The following is a 21,472-nucleotide window of genomic DNA, read 5'->3' as shown; positions in this document are numbered from 1 at the left end:
AATAAGTAACAAAGAGGATTGAGGAGGGCAGAGCAGTAGATGTGATCTATATGGACTTCAGTAAGGCATTCGACAAAGTTCCCCATGGGAAACTGATTAGCAAGATTAGATCTCACGGAACACAAGGAGAATTAGCCATTTGGATACAGAACTGGTTCAAATGTAGAAGAAAGAGGGTAGTGGTGGAGGGTTTTTTTCAGACTGGAGGCCTGTGACCAGTGGAGTGCCACAAGGATCAGTGCTGGGTCCTCTACTTTTGTCATTTATATAAATGATTTGGATGCGAGCATAACAGGTACAGTTAGTAAGTTTGCAGATGACACCAAAATTGGAGGTGTAGTGAATAAGGAAGAGGGTTACCACAGATTAAACAGGATCTTGACCAGTTGGGCCAATGGGTTGAGAAGTGGAGTTTAATTCAGATAAATGCAAGGTACTGCATTTTGGGACAGCAAATCTTAGCAGGACTCATACACTTAATGGTAAGGTTGAAGGGAATGCTGCTGAACAAAGAGACCTTGGAGTGCAGTTTCATAGCTCCTTGAAAGTGGAGTTGCAGGTAGATAGAATAGTGGAGAAGGCATATGGTATGCCTTCCTTTTTAGTCAGGGAATTGAGTACAGGACTTGGGAGGTCATGTAGTGGCTGTACAGGACATTGGTTAGGACACTGTTGGAATATTGTGTGCAGTTCTGATCTCCTTCCTATCAGAAAGATGTTGTGGAATTTGAATGGGTTCAGAAAAGGATGTTGCCAGGGTTGGAGGACTTGAGCTATACGGAGAGGCTGAACAGGCTGATGCTGTTTTCCCTGGAGTGTCAGAGGCTGAGGGGTGACCTTATAGAGGTTTATAAAATTATGTGGGGCATGTATAGGATAAATAGACAAAGTCTTTCCCCTGGGGTCGGGGAGTCCAGAACTAGAGAGCATAGGCTTAGGGTGAGAGGGGAAAGACATAAAAGAGACTTATGGGGCAACGTTTTCACACAGGGGGTGGCAAGTGTATAGAATGAGCTGCCAGAGGAAGTGGTGGAGGCTTGGTACAATTGCAACATTTAAGAGGCATTTGAATGGGTATATGAATAGGAAGGGTTTGGAGGGATATGGGCCGGGTGCTGGCAGGTGGGATTAGATTGGATTATGATACCTAGTCGGCATGGACGGGTTGGACCGAAGGGCCTGTTTCCTTGCTGTACATCTCTATGATTCTCTATGAAACGCAGATGTCACTGCTGGTTATTGCACGGATTGGAGAATACTCTGAGTTGCAGTTTTGACGAATGCAGCGGGACACTTCACTGTGGGGAAACATCAAGGTTATTGTAGTCCATGGGACTGGTGAGCTCCTCCGGAAGCGTTTGAAGGATGTGTTTGGCGGCCTGTTTTGCTGCATCCCGGTACTAAATATATTGGAGTCAACAGCCAATGGGAAGTCGAAGTCTGAGGCAAGGACACATATGACCATGACAGTTTGCAAGGACATGTCCTGAACATCTGTGTTTGCATCTCCCACAATAACAAAGTCTGAATGCGGCCAGATTGGATTGTCCCATCCGAAGCAGGAGAGAACAGAAGAGAAACGAAAGAATTCGACTAACCATGACCAGAAAATGGTTCAATTGTCGCGTCTGTATAACGGGCCTCATCTTTCTCCTAATACTGTGCTTGCTTCGGCAGCACATATACTAAAATTGGAACGATACAGAGAAGATTAGCATGGCCCCTGCGCAAGGATGACACGCAAATTTGTGAAGCGTTCCATATTTTACACTTCCGCCACATTACAGTTTACCCGCTGCTAAACTCTAACAATGGACCTTACACGGCAAACCCGGTTACATCTTGATTCACTGACCATGGCAACAGCAAACCCTGCAGGAAAACCCCAACTGCTGCCCATCCTCAGCAAGGACAAGCCATGTCTTTGGGAACCTGGTGGAAGGGAGCAGCAGATGGACACCGAGGCTGTGGGGCAACTCAGCAACTCCGACATCCGCTGGGAACAGTGCTCTCCAATCTATTTACCCCAGGTGTTAAACCGGTGAAAGGGAGAGTGGACAGTGTTAGTAATCTAGTGGCTGGTGTGGAGTGAGGTTTCCAGGTAGAAGTGGCATTTTATCCAAAGTGAATGACGTAAGGATATTCTGAAAGAAAGAAAGTTGAGAGTTTGTGTGTTACAGGGCGGGGGACATGCTGTTTTCAAACAAGTTTGCTGTTTTGGAAAATGTAGGGAGTGATGGATTATCAGGGGAACGTAGCACAAACAGCCAGGTTTCAGGTATTGAGACTGGCTCTAATGCAATGAGGGATACGTGGAGTTCTATAAGACTGTGTTCGGGGACTCTCTAATCCGACGTACAGGCGGATGCTTCAGTGGCTAGTAGTGAAAAATCAGAATAGTTTGTGGCTTCCCTGATGCCAGGATCAAGGGTATTTCAGAGAAGATGCAGGATGTTCTCTAGGAAGAGAAGCGCCAACAGGAGGTCATTGTACACATTGGAACCAACCACATAGGAAGTGAAAAGGTTGAGATTGTGAAGGGATTTTACAGAGATTTATGCAGGAAGTTAAAAAGGAGCTCCTCGAGAGAGTAGTAATATCTGGATAACTCGCAGTGCTACGAGCTAGTGAGGATAGAGGAATAGGAGGATGCAGCAGATGAATGCATGGCTGAGACGTTGGTGTATGCGATAATAATTCACATTTTTGGATCACTGGAATCTCTTTTGGGGTAGAAATGACCTGCACAAGAAGGACAGATTCCACCTAAATTGGAAGGTGACTAATATAGTGGCAGAGAGATTTGCTAGAGCTACTCATGAGGATTTAAGCTTGTAAGGTGAGTGGGACCCATGGGGATAGTGAGGAAAGAGATCACTCTGAGACCGGTACAGTTGAGAACAGAAGTGAGTCAAACAGTCAGGGCAGGCAGGGACAAGGTAGGACTAATAAATTAAACTGCATTTATTTCAATGCAAGGGGCTTAACAGGAAAGGCAAATTAACTCAGGGCATGGTTAGGAACATGGCATTGGGATATCATAGCAATTACAGAAACATGGCTCAGGGATGGACAGGACTGGCAACTTAATATGTCAGGGTACAAATGCCAAAGGAAGGACAGAAAAGGAGGCAAGAGAGGAGGGAGAGTGGCACTTTTGATAAGGGATAGCGTTACAGCTGTGCTGAGGGAGGATATTCCCGGAAATACAACAAGGGAAGTTATTTGGGTGGAACTGAGAAATAAGAAAGGGAAGATCTCCTTATTGTGATTGTATTACATACCTCCTAATCTTCAAAGGAAAATTGAGAAACAAATTTGTCGGAGATCTCAGTTATCTGTAAGAATAATAGGGCACTTAGGGTAGGGGATTTTAACTTTCCAAACATAGACTGGGATTGCCACAGTATTAAGAGTTTAGATGGAGACGAATTTGTTGAGTGTGTACAAGAAAATTTTCTAATTCAGTATGTGAATGTACCTAAGAGAGAAGGTGCAAAACAGCGACCATAATTCTATTATTTTTAAGATAGTGATGGAAAAAGATAGACCAGATTTAAAAGTTGAAGTTTTAAGTTGGAGAAAGTCCAATTTTGATTGTATTAGGTAGGAACTTTGAAAAGCTACTTGGGGGCAGATATTTGCAGGTTAAAGGGATGGCTGGAAAATGGGAAGTCTTCAGAAATGAGATAACGAGAGTCCAGAGACAGTGTATTCCAGTTACTATGAAATGAAAGTCTCGTAGGTACACAGAATGCTGGATGAGTGTGGACAAGCGAGGAGGGCAAAAGGAGGATATGAGATAGCATTGACAAATAGAGTTGAGAATCCATGAGGTTTTTACAAAAACACTAAGAAGAAAGGGTATCTAGGGAGACAATAGGTCCCCTCAAACATCAGCATGGTGGCCTCTGTGTGGAGCCCCAGGAGATGGGGGAGATGCTAAATGAATATTGGTGTTTTCTGTGGAAAAGGACATGGAAAATATGGAATTTAGAGTGACGTCTTAAAAAATGTCCATATTAGAGAGGAGGAAGTGCTGGATGTTTTGAAATGCATAAAAGTTGATAAATTCCAGAACCTGGTCAGATGTACCCTAGAACTCTATGGAAATCTAGGGAGGTGATAGCTGGGACTCTTGCTGAGATAATTGTATCAACGATAGTCACAGGAGAGGTGCCAGAAGACTGGAGGATGGCTAACGTGGTACCACTGTTTAAGAAGGGTGGTAAGTACAAACCAGAGAACTATAGACCAGTGAGCCTGATGTCAGTGGTGGGCAGGCTGTTGGAGGGAATCCTGAGGGACAGGATGTACATGTATTTGGAAAGGCAATGACTGATTAGGGATAGTCAATGCAGCTTTGTGTGTGGGAAATCATGTCTCACAAACTTGATTGAGATTGTGGAAGAATAACAAAGAGGATTGATGAGGGCAGAGCAGTAGACATGTTCTGTATGGACTTCAGTAAGGTGTTCGACAAGGTTCCCGATGGGAGACTGGTTAGCAAGGTTAGATCTCATGGAATACAGGGAGAACTAGCCATTTGGATACAGGACTGGCTCAAAGGTAGAAAACAGAAGGTGGGGTTGAGGGTTGTTTTTCATACTGGAGGCCTGTGACCAGTGGAGTGTCACAAAGATTGGTGCTGGGTCCATTTTCATCATTTTTATAAATGATTTCGATGTGAGCGTAAGAGGTAAAGTTAGCAAGTTTGCAGATGACAATAAAATTAGAGGTGTAGTGGACAGCAAAGGACGTTACCTCAGATAACAAAGGGATCTTGATCAGATGGGCAAATGGTCTGAGAAGTGGCAGGTAGAGTTTATTTCAGATAAATGTGTGGTGCTGCATTTTGGGAAAGCACATCTTAGCAGGGCTTCTATACTTAATGGTAAGATGGTTGGGAGTGTTGTTGAACAAAGAGATCTTGGAGTGCAGGTTCAGAGCTCCTTGACAGGTGAGTTGCAGGTAGATAGGATAGCGAAGAAGGCGTTTGGTAAGCTGTCCTTTATTGGCCAGAGTATTGAGTCCAGGAGTTGGGAGGTCATGTTGCAGCTGTACAGGACATTGGCTAGGCCACTGATGGAATAATGCATGCAACTCTGGTCACCATTGTGTCGGAAAAATGTTGTGAAACTGGAAAGGGCTCAGAAAAGATTTGCAAGGATGTTGACAGGTTTGACGGATTTGAGGTATAGAGTGGGGCTGAATAGGCTAGGGCTGTTTTCACTGGAGTGTTGGAGGCTGAGGGGTGACCTTATCAAGGTTTAATTAATCATGAGGGACATGGATAGAATAAGTAGACAAAGTCTTTTCCCTGGGGTCGGGGAGTTCAGAACTAGAGAGCAGAGGTTTAGGTTGAGAGGGGAAAGATGTAAAAGAGACCTAAGGGGCAACTTTTTTCACGCAGAGGGTGGTAGGTGTAAGGAATGAGCTGCCAGAGAAAGTGGTGGACGCTACTACAATTGCAACATTTAAAAAGCATCTGGGTGCGTAGATGAATAGGTAGGGTTTGACAGAAACGGGCCAGGTGCAGGCAGGTGGGAATGGATTGGGTTGGGATATCTGGTCGGCATGGACAAGTGGGGCTGAAGGGTCTGTTTCCTTGTTGTACATCTCCATAACTCTATGACTCCAAAACACAGGTAAACGTTGGAGACTCGCTCAGGGCAGGGGTTTGGGTATGGGTGCCTGAGTGAAGGAAGGATATTGATGTAAGTGATGGGAGGTTGTTGTTCAATCCGACATGTGACCGTTGTTCAGATCCTTTGTGTATGGTTCACGAATAATTTTTCAGCTCTGAAATATGAAAGTGTTGGGAGTTACATAGAACAGATCATCAATGTGAAAGCAAACATTTGTTATTTTCCTGGGTGTGTTTCCCCACAACCCGTTGAAATAGGAACCACAAGCACCCTCCAGTTGCAATGAATGATGCCGTACATTCTTCGAGCGAAACTGAAAAGCTCTGTATCAAACACTAGCTTTCAAAGTGCTTCATTTCGCAAATATGTTTGTATTGGCCGGCGTCAACTGAGAGATACGCAGAAAACTCTTCCTGTTATTGCATGGATTGGAGAATACTCTGAGTTGCAGTTTTGACGAATGCAGCGGAACACTTCACTGTCGGGAAACATCAAGGTTATTGTAGTCCATGGGACCGGTGAGCTCCTCCGGAAGCGTTTGAAGGATGTGTTTGGCGGCCTGTTTTGCTGCATCCCGGTACTAAATATATTGGAGTCAACAGCCAATGGGAAGTCGAAGTCTGAGGCAAGGACACATAGGACCATGACAGTCTGCAAGGACATGTCCTGAACATCTGTGTTTGCATCTCCCACAATAACAAAGTCTGAATGCGGCCAGATTGGATTGTCCCATCCGAAGCAGGAGAGAACAGAAGAGAAACGAAAGAATTCGACTAACCATGACCAGAAAATGGTTCAATTGTCGTGCCTGTATAAAGGGACTCATCTTTCTCCTAATACTGTGCTCGCTTCGGCAGCACATATACTAAAATTGGAACGATACAGAGAAGATTAGCATGGCCCCTGCGCAAGGATGACACGCAAATTCGTGAAGCGTTCCATATTTTACACTTCCGCCACATTACAGTTTACCCGCTGCTAAACTCTCACGATGGACCTTACACGGCAAACCCGGTTACATCTTGATTCACTGACCATGGCAACAGCAAACCCTGCAGGAAAACCCCAACTGCTGCCCATCCTCAGCAAGGACAAGCCATGTCTTTGGGAACCTGGTGGAAGGGAGCAGCAGATGGACACCGAGGCTGTGGGGCAACTCAGCAACTCCGACATCTGCTGGGAACAGTGCTCTCAAATCTATTTACCCCAGGTGTTAAACCGGTGAAAGGGAGAGTAGACAGTGTTAGTAATCTAGTGGCTGGTGTGGAGTGAGGTTTCCAGGTAGAAGTGGCATTTTATCCAAAGTGAATGACGTAAGGATATTCTGAAAGAAAGAAAGTTGAGAGTTTGTGTGTTACAGGGCGGGGGACATGCTGTTTTCAAACAAGTTTGCTGTTTTGGAAAATGTAGGGAGTGATGGATTATCAGGGGAACGTAGCACAAACAGCCAGGTTTCAGGTATTGAGACTGGCTCTAATGCAATGAGGGATACGTGGAGTTCTATAAGACTGTGTTCGGGGACTCTCTAATCCGACGTACAGGCGGATGCTTCAGTGGCTAGTAGTGAAAAATCAGAATAGTTTGTGGCTTCCCTGATGCCAGGATCAAGGGTATTTCAGAGAAGATGCAGGATGTTCTCTAGGAAGAGAAGCGCCAACAGGAGGTCATTGTACACATTGGAACCAACCACATAGGAAGTGAAAAGGTTGAGATTGTGAAGGGATTTTACAGAGATTTATGCAGGAAGTTAAAAAGGAGCTCCTCGAGAGAGTAGTAATATCTGGATAACTCGCAGTGCTACGAGCTAGTGAGGATAGAGGAATAGGAGGATGCAGCAGATGAATGCATGGCTGAGACGTTGGTGTATGCGATAATAATTCACATTTTTGGATCACTGGAATCTCTTTTGGGGTAGAAGTGACCTGCACAAGAAGGACAGATTCCACCTAAATTGGAAGGTGACTAATATAGTGGCAGAGAGATTTGCTAGAGCTACTCATGAGGATTTAAGCTTGTAAGGTGAGTGGGACCCATGGGGATAGTGAGGAAAGAGATCACTCTGAGACCGGTACAGTTGAGAACAGAAGTGAGTCAAACAGTCAGGGCAGGCAGGGACAAGGTAGGACTAATAAATTAAACTGCATTTATTTCAATGCAAGGGGCTTAACAGGAAAGGCAAATTAACTCAGGGCATGGTTAGGAACATGGCATTGGGATATCATAGCAATTACAGAAACATGGCTCAGGGATGGACAGGACTGGCAACTTAATATGTCAGGGTACAAATGCCAAAGGAAGGACAGAAAAGGAGGCAAGAGAGGAGGGAGAGTGGCACTTTTGATAAGGGATAGCGTTACAGCTGTGCTGAGGGAGGATATTCCCGGAAATACAACAAGGGAAGTTATTTGGGTGGAACTGAGAAATAAGAAAGGGAAGATCTCCTTATTGTGATTGTATTACATACCTCCTAATCTTCAAAGGAAAATTGAGAAACAAATTTGTCGGAGATCTCAGTTATCTGTAAGAATAATAGGGCACTTAGGGTAGGGGATTTTAACTTTCCAAACATAGACTGGGATTGCCACAGTATTAAGAGTTTAGATGGAGACGAATTTGTTGAGTGTGTACAAGAAAATTTTCTAATTCAGTATGTGAATGTACCTAAGAGAGAAGGTGCAAAACAGCGACCATAATTCTATTATTTTTAAGATAGTGATGGAAAAAGATAGACCAGATTTAAAAGTTGAAGTTTTAAGTTGGAGAAAGTCCAATTTTGATTGTATTAGGTAGGAACTTTGAAAAGCTACTTGGGGGCAGATATTTGCAGGTTAAAGGGATGGCTGGAAAATGGGAAGTCTTCAGAAATGAGATAACGAGAGTCCAGAGACAGTGTATTCCAGTTACTATGAAATGAAAGTCTCGTAGGTACACAGAATGCTGGATGAGTGTGGACAAGCGAGGAGGGCAAAAGGAGGATATGAGATAGCATTGACAAATAGAGTTGAGAATCCATGAGGTTTTTACAAAAACACTAAGAAGAAAGGGTATCTAGGGAGACAATAGGTCCCCTCAAACATCAGCATGGTGGCCTCTGTGTGGAGCCCCAGGAGATGGGGGAGATGCTAAATGAATATTGGTGTTTTCTGTGGAAAAGGACATGGAAAATATGGAATTTAGCGTGACGTCTTAAAAAATGTCCATATTAGAGAGGAGGAAGTGCTGGATGTTTTGAAATGCATAAAAGTTGATAAATTCCAGAACCTGGTCAGATGTACCCTAGAACTCTATGGAAATCTAGGGAGGTGATAGCTGGGACTCTTGCTGAGATAATTGTATCAACGATAGTCACAGGAGAGGTGCCAGAAGATTGGAGGATGGCTAACGTGGTACCACTGTTTAAGAAGGGTGGTAAGTACAAACCAGAGAACTATAGACCAGTGAGCCTGATGTCAGTGGTGGGCAGGCTGTTGGAGGGAATCCTGAGGGACAGGATGTACATGTATTTGGAAAGGCAATGACTGATTAGGGATAGTCAATGCAGCTTTGTGTGTGGGAAATCATGTCTCACAAACTTGATTGAGATTGTGGAAGAATAACAAAGAGGATTGATGAGGGCAGAGCAGTAGACATGTTCTGTATGGACTTCAGTAAGGTGTTCGACAAGGTTCCCGATGGGAGACTGGTTAGCAAGGTTAGATCTCATGGAATACAGGGAGAACTAGCCATTTGGATACAGGACTGGCTCAAAGGTAGAAAACAGAAGGTGGGGTTGAGGGTTGTTTTTCATACTGGAGGCCTGTGACCAGTGGAGTGTCACAAAGATTGGTGCTGGGTCCATTTTCATCATTTTTATAAATGATTTCGATGTGAGCGTAAGAGGTAAAGTTAGCAAGTTTGCAGATGACAATAAAATTAGAGGTGTAGTGGACAGCAAAGGACGTTACCTCAGATAACAAAGGGATCTTGATCAGATGGGCAAATGGTCTGAGAAGTGGCAGGTAGAGTTTATTTCAGATAAATGTGTGGTGCTGCATTTTGGGAAAGCACATCTTAGCAGGGCTTCTATACTTAATGGTAAGATGGTTGGGAGTGTTGCTGAACAAAGAGATCTTGGAGTGCAGGTTCAGAGCTCCTTGACAGGTGAGTTGCAGGTAGATAGGATAGCGAAGAAGGCGTTTGGTAAGCTGTCCTTTATTGGCCAGAGTATTGAGTCCAGGAGTTGGGAGGTCATGTTGCAGCTGTACAGGACATTGGCTAGGCCACTGATGGAATAATGCATGCAACTCTGGTCACCATTGTGTCGGAAAAATGTTGTGAAACTGGAAAGGGCTCAGAAAAGATTTGCAAGGATGTTGACAGGTTTGACGGATTTGAGGTATAGAGTGGGGCTGAATAGGCTAGGGCTGTTTTCACTGGAGTGTTGGAGGCTGAGGGGTGACCTTATCAAGGTTTAATTAATCATGAGGGACATGGATAGAATAAGTAGACAAAGTCTTTTCCCTGGGGTCGGGGAGTTCAGAACTAGAGAGCAGAGGTTTAGGTTGAGAGGGGAAAGATGTAAAAGAGACCTAAGGGGCAACTTTTTTCACGCAGAGGGTGGTAGGTGTAAGGAATGAGCTGCCAGAGAAAGTGGTGGACGCTACTACAATTGCAACATTTAAAAAGCATCTGGGTGCGTAGATGAATAGGTAGGGTTTGACAGAAACGGGCCAGGTGCAGGCAGGTGGGAATGGATTGGGTTGGGATATCTGGTCGGCATGGACAAGTGGGGCTGAAGGGTCTGTTTCCTTGTTGTACATCTCCATAACTCTATGACTCCAAAACACAGGTAAACGTTGGAGACTCGCTCAGGGCAGGGGTTTGGGTATGGGTGCCTGAGTGAAGGAAGGATATTGATGTAAGTGATGGGAGGTTGTTGTTCAATCCGACATGTGACCGTTGTTCAGATCCTTTGTGTATGGTTCACGAATAATTTTTCAGCTCTGAAATATGAAAGTGTTGGGAGTTACATAGAACAGATCATCAATGTGAAAGCAAACATTTGTTATTTTCCTGGGTGTGTTTCCCCACAACCCGTTGAAATAGGAACCACAAGCACCCTCCAGTTGCAATGAATGATGCCGTACATTCTTCGAGCGAAACTGAAAAGCTCTGTATCAAACACTAGCTTTCAAAGTGCTTCATTTCGCAAATATGTTTGTATTGGCCGGCGTCAACTGAGAGATACGCAGAAAACTCTTCCTGTTATTGCACGGATTGGAGAATACTCTGAGTTGCAGTTTTGACGAATGCAGCGGAACACTTCACTGTCGGGAAACATCAAGGTTATTGTAGTCCATGGGACTGGTGAGCTCCTCCGGAAGCGTTTGAAGGATGTGTTTGGCGGCCTGTTTTGCTGCATCCCGGTACTAAATATATTGGAGTCAACAGCCAATGGGAAGTCGAAGTCTGAGGCAAGGACACATAGGACCATGACAGTCTGCAAGGACATGTCCTGAACATCTGTGTTTGCATCTCCCACAATAACAAAGTCTGAATGCGGCCAGATTGGATTGTCCCATCCGAAGCAGGAGAGAACAGAAGAGAAACGAAAGAATTCGACTAACCATGACCAGAAAATGGTTCAATTGTCGCGTCTGTATAACGGGCCTCATCTTTCTCCTAACACTGTGCTCGCTTCGGCAGCACATATACTAAAATTGGAACGATACAGAGAAGATTAGCATGGCCCCTGCGCAAGGATGACACGCAAATTCGTGAAGCGTTCCATATTTTACACTTCCGCCACATTACAGTTTACCAGCTGCTAAACTCTCACAATGGACCTTACACGGCAAACCCGGTTACATCTTGATTCACTGACCATGGCAACAGCAAACCCTGCAGGAAAACCCCAACTGCTGCCCATCCTCAGCAAGGACAAGCCATGTCTTTGGGAACCTGGTGGAAGGGAGCAGCAGATGGACACCGAGGCTGTGGGGCAACTCAGCAACTCCAACATCTGCTGGGAACAGTGCTCTCCAATCTATTTACCCCAGGTGTTAAACTGGTGAAAGGGAGAGTGGACAGTGTTAGTAATCTAGTGGCTGGTGTGGAGTGAGGTTTCCAGGTAGAAGTGGCATTTTGTCCAAAGTGAATGACGTAAGGACAGAAGCTTTTGGGAGAGACAATTTATCTAAACTGAAATACACAAAAAATAACAACTTTCCTTTCTGTGAAGGAGAGAATGAGTGTTTCACTGGTTGAGGGCGAGGCCTGCAATGTCTTTGTTAACTCAGATAATACTGGAGACTGAATTTGTCAATTGCAACTGACGGGCATTTGGTCTGGTTGTGTGAGTGGAGGAAGGTCATTGAGGTCAGTCATGGTGTGTTGTTCAATCTGAAATGTGAGCATCCTTAAGTTCCTCTGTGTATTTGCCTGGATTGTGAAGGTAGTATGGTAGGAATAGGTCGCGAGAAGGCCGGGCCGCGGTGACGCTGGGAATAATAAAGGTACTCTTCCAGGATGCGGGCTGAGAGCGGCATCGTGAGGGATCCCCAGCTGATCCACACCCCCTGGCAGCGATCGGATTGTCATGGACAGCAGCTTGCAGGTGTTTCCTGATGTGGGAGACACCAGGAAGGAAGGGTAGAAAGTGAGGTCTGCAGATGCTGGAGATCAGAGCTGAAAATGTGTTGCTGGTTAAGGCACAGCAGGTCAGGCAGCATCCAAGGAACAGGAAATTCGACGTTTCGGGCCAGAGGCTGATGAAGGGCTCTGACCCGAAACATCGAGTTTCCTGTTCCTTGGATGCTGCCTGACCTGCTGTGCTTTAACCAACAACACCTTTTCAACCAGGAAGGAAGGGTAGGCTAGTCCAGCTGTACAGGGAACAGCTGATGTGGGGAGTGAACGCGGGCTCTGATTGGCTACTGGAGTCAAGTATGCTCGAAACGTCGAATTCCCTATTCCTGAGATGCTGCCTGGCCTGCTGTGCTTTGACCAGCAACACATTTTCAGCTGTGATCTCCAGCATCTGCAGACCTCATTTTTTACTGGAGTCAAGTGGCTGGAAAAATTCCAGACAGCGGGAATAGAAAGCTGCGGGACATTTTGGAACAATGGGACTATTTGGTGACGAGTCCGAAAATTGGACTTTATTCGTGGGACGCTTTGACTTGTTCTTGAAAGCAAACAACGGGTTTGAGTGATAAAGATCGCCCGTAACATATTTCCCTGGAACGCACCAAGTTGAGTAGTGACTTTCTTAATGTTTATAAAATCATGAGGGGCATAGGTAAGGTGAATAGCAGAGGTGTTTTCCCTAGGGAATGGGAATTCAAAACAAGAGGGTGTCGTTTTCAGGTCAGAGGGGCAAGATTTAAAAGGGACATGTGGGAGGTAATGTGTATATGGAATGAATTGCTGGAGGAAGTGGTATGTGCAGTTACTATTGAAACATTTACAAGACTTTTGTGCAGGTACAAGAGTCAGAAGTGTTTTAAAGGGAGGTGAGCCAAACGCAGGCAAATGGGATTCGTTTAGTTTGGGAGATCTGTTCGGCTGGAGGGTGTGTTTCTATGCTGTATGACTATGACACTGACCATATAAAGGTGGCTGAGGACATCATGGTAGTAGTGTCCTTAAGCACCATTGGAAGCAAGACTTCCACAATTCTAAGGAGTATGGTACAATCAGAGAAACCAGCAAGAAAGACATTTTAAGAGCTATGCGAAGTGTTTGGAAATGATTTTGCACCAAAGTGGAATGTTTTCCTTTTAAAAAGCTGATACAGCACACAGGAGATTCCATTGCCCAATTGGAGGCTGACTAAAAGAGGTTAGTGCAACTTTGTGAATTTTGAGGGTTCCTCTAAGAAGTCTTATTCAGTTTGACGTGTCCAAAATGAAGCCAGCAAACAAAAGCTGCTAACAAGGAGAGATGATGATTTCATGGCAGCTTTCAAAATTGCCATCTCAGTGGAGTTGTAAATAGACAGACAGGAGGCTGAAAGAACACAGTAAGCCAGGCAGCATCAGGAGATGGAGAAGTCAATGTTTTGGGTGTAACCCTTCTTCAGGACAGGGAGCTGCAGATAAAGGGGCAGGAGCAGGGTGGTGAAGTGGGAATAGATGGGAGGAGGGTATGACCTAGTTCGTCAATAGGAGTAATGAATCTGGTTGGTGGCAAGGAGGAGTGGAAGGGATGGGGAGGTGTTGGGAATGGAGATGTGGGATGGAAAGGGAGGTTATTTGAAATTTGAAGACTCAACATTGAATCCTCTGGGCTGTAGGCTGCCCAGACGGAAGATGAAGTGTTATCCCTCCAGTTTGCAGTGTGGTTCATTGCAGCAATGGAGTAGGTCAAGGGTGGCCATGTCAGAAAGTGAGTGGTTAGCGGAATTGAATTGGGTGACGATTGGGAGGTGCGGCTAGCCCCTGTTAGTCCGGCTACATGGTCGGGGCACAGTACCTACACAGGCATTGTGCCCCAATTGTTCCGCTGGTATATTGATGACTGCATTGATGCAGCATCATGCACTCAGCAGAACTGGAGCAGTTCATTGACTTCACCCACGACTTCTATCCTCAAATTCACTTAGTTCATCTCAGACACCTCCTTGACCTCACCACTTCCATCTGCGGTGACAGTCTCTAGATGGATGTTTGCTACAGACCCACAGACTCCCATAAATACCTGTTTCACCTCCGCCAACCCAGTAGGCTACAAGAAGTCCATGCCATTCTCCCAATTCCTCTGCTTCCACCACATCTGCTCAGATGAGGAGACATTCTACTCACAAGCATCCCAGATGTCCACCTATTTTAAACAATGTGCTTTCCCTCCCTCTGTCATTCAGACAGCCTCTGCTGCAACAGCTCCATTCCCTGTTCCCCTGCTCTAAACCCCTCTCCGCTCCCAATGCAATAAAGACAGAGTCCCCCTTGTCCTCACTTACCACACCATCAGCATCTAACACATCTTCCTCAAACACTTTCGTCAACTCCAAGTAGATCTCACTATCAAGAACATTTTGCTCTCGCCACCCCTCTTTGTCTTCTGCGAGGACCGTTTCCTTTGACAGTCCTTGGTTTGTGCCACTCTACCCACCAAGCCCTCCAAAACCCCAGCTACCTTCCCCTGCAACTGGAAAACTGCTTGTACACACTCCTGTCCTCACCTCCATCCTGGCCCCAAACATTTCTTCCAGGTGAGATAGAGGTTCACCTGCATCTCCTCCAACCTAGTTTACTGCATCACGTGCTCCCGGTGTGGTCCTCTCTACATTGGGGAGACTGAACATAAACTTAGGGAACAGTTCGCTGAGCATCGCAGCCAGGCCTGCAGGAGCCGACCAGACCTCCCAGTCACCACCCGTTTCAATGCCCCCGACAATTCCCATTTCGACGTAAACATCCTTGGCCTCCTCCGTTGCTTCAATGAACCACATTGCAAATTGGAAGAAGAACACCTCATCTTCTGCTTGGGCAGTCTACAGCCTGGAGGACTCAACATTGAGTTCTCCTAATTCAAGTAATCTCTCTTTCCATCCCCTGACTCCCTTCCCAGCCCCTCCTCATCTCTTCCACTTTTCCCTGCCACCAACCAGATTCATTCCACCAGGTCATACCCTCTACCTGTCTTCACGTCACCCCACTTCACCAACCTGCCCCATGAACCCCTTTATCTCCAGCTCCCCCTATACCCAAACCCAGTCCAAAACCAGAATGCCACCTACATGGTAAGGAGTCAAGGAATGCTTTAACAATGCCACCTCCCCCACCCCCCAACACCCAATGCAATAAAGACAGAGTCCCAGTGCTGCAGCTGTAACTGTGGAATTGCCCGAATTTGTCAGAGATAACCAAGCAGGCAAAGCGATTTTTTTAAAGGAGACGATTCAGAGGGTGAGCCATAAAGTACATCCTGCCAGTCAGGGAGTGGGCGAAGTGTCAGTAAATACAGAATAGAAAAGGAGAAAGTTTGGCTTAGTATTGGGGAAAATAACCAGAGGGTTCAGTCTGCAGGTGAACAGATTTAAATATGATTAAATACGTTTCTTTTAATTGAGGGAGCACTGGAACTTTCTGTCTGTAACTCTTGTCGATGGAGGGAATCTCAAAATGTTTAAGATCTATTTAGATGAAGACTAAAACACCACACAGCACATAAGTGCTGGAAAATGGAGTTAGAGCTTAATGACAAGCATAGACATAAAGAGTGGACAGATCTCTTCCCCAGCTCTAAAACCTCGATGACACACTCTCTAACCTGGGACAGAGGAACTACATCGACCTGCTCAAGTCCAGCTCAACACTCTACAGCGATAGACCCGCCCACTAGACGAAGACCCACCCACCGCGGCAACAGACTACGCACACAAACCCCGCCCACTAGACGAAGACCCACCCACCGCGGCAACAGACTACGCACACAAACCCCGCCCACTAGACGAAGACCCACCCACCGCGGCAACAGACTACGCACACAAACCACGCCCACTAGACGAAGACCCACCCACCGCGGCAACAGACAACGCACACAAACCACGCCCACTAGACGAAGACCCACCCACCGCGGCAACAGACTACGCACACAAACCCCGCCCACTAGACTCCTTCAGGGACGAATCTCATTGAGACGAAACGCCCACCAGGTCCGGCCAATAAAAATACGTATTCACATTGACTAATCCACGCGGCAAAATGATATTTGATTTCTGTTCTAGTTTAATAAATTGTACACGATAAAAAAACGTCTGATATCGTATTAACTATATCGCACGTTCCATATGATAAGAAAATAACTAAACATACAAAAACACCATAACAAAGAAGCAATTCAACTTATTGGGAGATATAAATCTTTGAGTTCCCCTTCTTTAATCGTGCTCGCTTCGGCAGCACATATACTAAAATTGGAACGATACAGAGAAGATTAGCATGGCCCCTGCGCAAGGATGACACGCAAATTCGTGAAGCGTTCCATATTTTACACTTCACTCACTGTAAAGTGTCCACATTGACCTCAGGTTTATATACCAGACGTTCAAGCCAGGTTACACATCATTCAGTTTCTAGACTTCACTCAATTCAATCTCGTTTTCACGCCATAAGCTTCTCAGAAGCTTTTGGATTTACTCTCCTCATCAAAACATTTAAGTTATTTAAAACATTAATTGTAAAATAGTCATTGACGAGCAAATAACAAAATACCAGGGAAGCTGCAAATCCTGAATGAGAACCCCAAGATAAGCCAAGGCTTCGGGAACCTGGTAGAAGATAGAAGATAAAAAATGAGGTCTGCAGATGCTGGAGATCACAGCTGAAAATGTGTTGCTGGTCAAAGCACAGCAGGCCAGGCAGCATCTCAGGAATAGAGAATTTGACGTTTCGAGCATAAGCCCTTCATCAGGAATGCCTGATGAAGGGCTTATGCTCGAAACGTCGAATTCTCTATTCCTGAGATGCTGCCTGGCCTGCTGTGCTTTGACCAGCAACACATTTTCAGAAGATAGAAGATACCAAGGCTATGGACCAACTCTCCAGCAATGATTTCTGCTGGAAACAGTGTTTTCAAACATATTTAATCCAGGTCTGAAAAGGGTGATAGAGGAACACTGACAGGGGGAACTGGACAGTCTAATGAGGATGGAGAAAGTGAGGACTGCAGATGGTAGAGATTAGAATCGAGAATGTGGTGCTGGAAAAGCACAGCAGGTCAGGCAGCATCCAAGGAGCAGGAGAATCGGGCAAGAGCCCTTCATCAGGAATGAGACTGTGAGCTGATCAAGTGGAGAGATAAATGGGAGGGGGGTGGGGCTGGGCTGGGGGTAAGGTAGCTGCCAGTGCAATAGGTAGATAGAGGTGGCAGTAATGGCGATAGGTTGGAGAGGAGGGTAGAGCGAAGAGACGGGAAGGAAAATGGGCAAGTAGGACAGGTCATAAGAGTAGTGCCGAGTTGGAAGGTTGCAACTGGGATAAGGTGGGGGGGAGGGGAAATGAGGAAACTGGTGAAGTTCACAGTGATGCCATATGGTGGAGGGTCCCGAGGCGGAAGATGAGGCATTCTTCCCTCCCCACCACTACCCGCTTTCTGTAAAGACTATTCCCTCCGCAACTCACTTGTCAGATTGATGGCCCCCTCCCAACACCTTCCCCTGCCACTGCAGGAATTCTTAAACCTGCACCCATACCTCCCCCCTCACCTCCATCCAAGACCCCAAATGACCCTTCCACATCAGAGTTTTACCTGCACTTCCACACATCATTTACTGGATTCACTGCATCCAATTCGGTCTCCTGTACATTGGAGAGACAGGACTACTTGCAAAGTACTTTAGAGGATATCTCTGGGACACTCACACCAATCAACCTCCAATGCCCCATGTCCAAACACTTCAACTCTGCCAAGGACATGCATATTCTAGGCCTCCCCCAACTACCCAACGCCTGGAGGAAGAATGCCTCATTTTCCTCCAACCACACAGCATCTGTGGATTTCACCAGTTTCCTCATTTCCTCTCCCCCCAACTTATTCTATGTCCAACCTTTCAACTCGGTCTCCACCCTCATGACCTGTCCTACCTGTCCATTTTTCTTCCCATCACCACCCTCCTCTCTGACGTATCACCACTACTGCCACCTCCATCTACCTATCGCATTCTCAGCTACTTTATCCCCAGCTCCACCCCCTCCCATTAATCTCTCCACCCGCTTAGCTCACAACCTCATTCCTGATGAAAGATGTTTGCATAAATGTCAATTCTCCTGGTCCTCAGATGCTGCCTGGCCTGCTGTGTTTTTCCAGCACCACATTTTTCAACTCTGCTCCTCGGATGCAGCCTGACCTGCTGTGCTTTTCCTGCACCACACTCTCGAGTCTAATCAGGATGTTGTGAACTGAGGATTAGAGATAGAAGTGGAATTTTGGGAGAGGCATTTCATGGAAAGTGCATGATAAGAGAGTAGGAGCTTATCTTTCTGAGCAGACATTAGAGTCTCTCTGTTGCAAGTCGAGGGTGCTGTGTCTCTGTGAACTCAGTCAAATATTGGAGGCTGACTTTGTGAAAATGAGCTCTGGGGCATGAGGTATGGTTGTATTACTGGAGAAAGGACATTGAGGTAAGTGATGGTCTGTTGTTATATCTGAAATGGGACCTTTGTTAAAATCCATTAGGTCATATCTTTCTGGCCACAGAGGCCAAAACTAAATATTTACTTGGAGGTATTTGAAGACATTTACACTGAGGACAGCAAAGTGATTAAGATCCTGATCGAATACACTGTCCAAGTATTTATTTACATCTTTCTGGTGGAAATGCTGCTCAAATAGATTGCATATGGATTCAAAAAATACTTCACCAACGCATGATGCTGGTGAGACTTCTTTATTCTTTACAAAGTATTTACCTGCATCCGTTCACCCATAACCTATTGAAAAAGGAACCATGAAAGCACTCTCCAATAACAGTGAATGTTGCTGTACTTTTCTCAAAGTGAAAAGCTCTGTATCAAAAATTGGTTTTCATAAAGGCACAGGTGTTCTTAAGTTGCTTGCACTCTGAAGTGTTGCAATCACTTTCCTGAAGCTGTTGCTTTATTTTGAAAATTCTTTTACATGGGCAGGTATGAACTGATTTGATTTATTACTATTATTTTCACATATTCCAAGACATAGTGAGAGGTATTGTTTTGTATGCTACCCTGACAAATCATACTTTCCATCAGGATTAGAGGACAATATGCAGAACATAGTGTTACAGCTACAGAGAAGGCACAGAGAAAGTTCAACTCTAATATATGAGAGGTCCATTCATAAGTCTGATAACAGTTGGGAGGAAACTGTTTTCAAATTATTGTATCTACAGCTCGATAGGAGGAGGGAGGATGGGAAGAGACTGTAGCCTAGCACAGTCTTTGATTATGTTTGCTGCTTTCTAGAGGCAACGGGAAGAGTAAGCAGAATCAATGGAAGGAAGGCTGGTTTTTGTGATGGACTGGATTGTGTTCACAACTCGCTGTAATTTTTTTCTGGTTTTGAGCAGAGCAGTTGCCATACATACCAAGCTGTGATATATCCGGATAGTATGCTTTCTATCGTGCATCTATTAAACTTGATGAGTCATTGTGGACATGCTGAATTTCCTTAGTCTTCTGAGGAAGTAGAGGCATTGATGTGCTTTCCTGACTGTAGCATCCATGTGGATCGACCAGGATAGATGATTGGGGATATTTGCTGGTTTTCCCTCCTGTTTGGAGAGTCCCTGAGTTGCAGCTTGTTGAATGCACCAGGAAACTTCACTGTTGGGTTCTATCCTTTGTCATTTCCTATGAGCTCCCTTGGAAGCACTTGCTGGAAATGTTTGGCAGCCTGTTTTTGTTGCATCCTGATACTGAATGTATTGGACTAACCAGCCTGTGGGAGGAGGGATTTTGAGGCAATGACACTTGTGACCATATTACTCTGCATTGACATCTGCTCATGGTTCAATTTCTCTGTTTGTAAATCCCTGAATCACAAAATCTAAATGTAGCCAAACTGGCTTGTGCTGTAGGCAGCAGAAAATAAAAAATTGAAGAGAAGGAAATAGAATGCAACTAACCATAACCAAAAAGAAAATGGTTCCAATATTGAGCCTTTATAAGGTACTAATCTTCAGCACTACATATCCTAAAATTGGAACAATACAGATGAGATTAGCATGGCCCTGTGTGAGGATGACATGTAAATTTGTGAAGTCAGAGTCATAGAGATGTACAGAATGGAAAGAGAACCTTCAGTCCAACTCATCAATGCTGACCCGATATCTTAACTTAACCTCGTCCCATTTGCACATATTTTACGCTTCACAACATTTCAACTACTGCAAAGTGTCCGCACTGACCCCAGGTTTAAAAACCAGACTTTGAACCCAGGTTACATTTGATTCAGCTCCTTGTCAACTTTAGTCACTTCAGGCTTCTTTTCATTCTACTGGCTCTGGGATTTACTCTCTTCAACAAAATATTTAAATTGTTTAAAACATTTATTATGTCATAGCCCAAAGGTGTTTTTGTCATAGACTATGCTGATGACGACCACAAAATGCCCTTATCATTGAGCCTTAATATGGCAGTGACCTTCAGCTGCATCTTCTTTCTGTTTGCTTTGGAAATGCATACATTGAAATTAGAGAAAATTTACATGGCCATTGTGCAGGGATGACCCACAAACTCCTTAAGTTTTCCATATTTTACCCTTTTATAATTAACTTGTCAATTATGAAGTATGGAAATGTGGGAAGTTAATTAGAATAGATCATTAATTTTAATGCAAAGGTTTGCTGTTTTCCTGGGTGTATTCTCCTTCAATCCTTTGAAAAACAAGCCGTGGAATATAATAATGAGTCACCAATAACTGTGGATGACATAGGTTCCTCCAGCCAAAGTGAAAAAAATCAATTCAAAGTTTCACTTTTTCCAAACTGTTTATATTGATTCAAGAGCTGAAAAATGTGTTGCTGGAAAAGCGCAGCAGGTCAGGCAGCATCCAAGGAGCAGGAGAATAGACGTTTCGGGCATAAGCCCTTCTTCAGGAATGAGGAGGGTGTGCCAAGCAGGCTAAGATAAAAGGTAGGGGGGAGGGACTTGGGGGAGGGGCGTTGGGAATACGATAGGTGGAAGGAGGTCAAGGTGAGGGTGATAGGCCAGAGAGGGGGTGGGGGCAGAGAGGTCGGGAAGAAGATTGCAGATCAAGAAGGCAGTGCTGAGTTCGAGGGTTGGGACTGAGAAAAGGTGGGGTGAGGGGCAATGAGAAAGCTGGAGAAATCTGCATTCATCCCTTGTGGTTGGAGGGTTCCT

General features: G+C 45.1%; 5 non-coding genes across 5 annotated transcripts; all 5 read left to right on the top strand.

Annotated features, from left to right (window-relative positions):
• The first annotated feature begins 1,661 nt into the window (after positions 1 to 1,661).
• On the top strand, positions 1,662 to 1,768 carry LOC132827488 (U6 spliceosomal RNA). Its single transcript, XR_009646011.1, has one exon. It is a non-coding gene; the product is annotated as a U6 spliceosomal RNA (small nuclear RNA).
• Positions 1,769 to 6,489: 4,721 nt separating this feature from the next.
• On the top strand, positions 6,490 to 6,596 carry LOC132827485 (U6 spliceosomal RNA). Its single transcript, XR_009646008.1, has one exon. It is a non-coding gene; the product is annotated as a U6 spliceosomal RNA (small nuclear RNA).
• A 4,721-nt stretch (positions 6,597 to 11,317) lies between these two features.
• Positions 11,318 to 11,424, top strand: LOC132827484 (U6 spliceosomal RNA). Its single transcript, XR_009646007.1, has one exon. It is a non-coding gene; the product is annotated as a U6 spliceosomal RNA (small nuclear RNA).
• A 5,094-nt stretch (positions 11,425 to 16,518) lies between these two features.
• On the top strand, positions 16,519 to 16,625 carry LOC132827483 (U6 spliceosomal RNA). Its single transcript, XR_009646006.1, has one exon. It is a non-coding gene; the product is annotated as a U6 spliceosomal RNA (small nuclear RNA).
• A 3,653-nt stretch (positions 16,626 to 20,278) lies between these two features.
• Positions 20,279 to 20,385, top strand: LOC132827498 (U6 spliceosomal RNA). Its single transcript, XR_009646019.1, has one exon. It is a non-coding gene; the product is annotated as a U6 spliceosomal RNA (small nuclear RNA).
• Positions 20,386 to 21,472: the final 1,087 nt, after the last annotated feature.

Source organism: Hemiscyllium ocellatum, chromosome 24 (assembly GCF_020745735.1).
Source record: "Hemiscyllium ocellatum isolate sHemOce1 chromosome 24, sHemOce1.pat.X.cur, whole genome shotgun sequence".
In the NCBI taxonomy this organism is placed as follows: domain Eukaryota; kingdom Metazoa; phylum Chordata; class Chondrichthyes; order Orectolobiformes; family Hemiscylliidae; genus Hemiscyllium; species Hemiscyllium ocellatum.
The sequence above is the reverse complement of the archived record's forward strand: the minus strand, read 5'-3'. Positions and strand labels throughout refer to the sequence as shown.